Source organism: Nestor notabilis, unplaced genomic scaffold, assembly GCF_000696875.1.
Source record: "Nestor notabilis isolate BGI_N333 unplaced genomic scaffold, ASM69687v1 scaffold19134, whole genome shotgun sequence".
Classification (NCBI taxonomy): Eukaryota; Metazoa; Chordata; class Aves; order Psittaciformes; family Psittacidae; genus Nestor; species Nestor notabilis.
Window position 1 is genome coordinate 15400 of NW_009924489.1, and position 1756 is coordinate 17155.

Sequence of the window (1756 nt, forward strand, 5' to 3'; positions counted from 1 at the left end):
CACTAGTCTTCTCAGCCAGAATGGACACTAACAAATCAGAACTACCCCAACCACTCTAGCTCTTTAGCTTCCAAAGGCTGCCTCCATAAACAAAAATATAGGGGACCAGACCCAGTGCTGACAGCCATCAAAGCGACTGATTGATTCTATAATTCTATGATTCTTATGACACCACATGAAAGACTGGCCCACCACAGAGCCTGTCAAATGAGGTTGCTGCAAACCCTATTTAACAGGTTTTGAAGGCTTCATTTTGGTTTTCAGTTACTGAAGCTTGGGAGGCTTCTGTGAAGGAAGATGATTAAACCATTGCCAGTTGTACCTACGGGAGGAGGTGAAGAGCTGCTCTTCATCCCTGGGCTACGTTTGAGCCATTACTTCTATATATTTCAAGAGCTAATAGTAATGCAGATGTCGCATGTATCATTCAGGTAGCTGTGTTTATCTACTTGATTTAGAAAAACATAGAGATGTATGGGTATTTTTCTATAATGGATTTTTGTTAAAGTCCCAGTTATGTCATTTTATGGAGGCCATACTCCAGGAGAAATTTAATGAAGGCAGTGGTATGTTGGAAGTAGAGGCAGGAAGAGAGCCACTAGCCAGAACACAGGCATTTGCCCTGCCTCCCCTCATCCTCATTTTTACATGGTGATCAAATGTCTCACCACTGCCAGAATCAGGCCCTAAGAAAGCTAGTGTCTAAGTGAGTCCAGAATAAGGTAGGCTGTGCCAAGCCACTTTTTTGACAGATCTGAGCCACACAGGTTCTATCCCATCTCTCCATCTCTCGCTCACTATCTTGCTCTCAGTTGCAGCTCAGATCAACATTTATTCTGGAGAGCAAACTTCAGTCATACAAATGCAATAAGAAGCTTGCTGTTCACTCGAGTAGGTGCAGGATCAGGCCTGTGAAAATGTTGCTGTGCTCTAAAGCTGTTATCACCTGGCTTGCTCCGGCTTTCAGAACCAGGAAATTCTACAGAGTCCAACAGAGTCTCACAGCTGTGGCAGAGACACCACTGCTCTGACTGTCCTGCTTCTTTCTAAAGCCTAAAAAGAACTTCAAAGAACACCATATGTACATACACATCACACCTCTTTGGAAAGGAGGCGGACTTGTGCCAGTTGCTTTGGAAGGGAATCTGTATTTCTGTGGTGCAGCAGGTGGAATACACAGGAGAATAAGCCAGCACAAGGCAGGTCTGGACACCTTGCTCTTGCCTTGGGCCTGACACTTGCCAAAGGATGAGCCTTCTTAACCCCAAGGCTTCCTCCAAACAACCCTTTTTCAGTCTTTATTGCAGATTTGGGAATTGTGATACCACAGAGGCAAAACATTCAGAAATCATTGAAATCCTTTATTTTTTTTTTTTTTCTTTTTAAACAAATACACTCAGGATAAATATCCTCTGACTTGTAAGACCTAAAATTCATATGGGAAATTTCCCATATTTTTCTTTCTAATGACAAAAGCAGAACGGTTACTTTAATTTTTTTCTTATCTAGTGACATTGTTCCTGGGACCGCAAGAGTGCAAAATATGAAAAATAGCCTATCTAGTGACATATGTCCTCAGTTTTGGCCCGAGCAGAGATAAGGTAGCTAGGCTTGCATGTGCCATACAGGAGTGTTAGATTACATTTGGAAGCTTCTGTGGACATTGAATTAATGGAAGAAAAATAATTTTAGTGATTATTTATCAAAAATTCTAGTGCTTATTTATCAAAGAGGATCAGCAGGAGCAGAAACAACT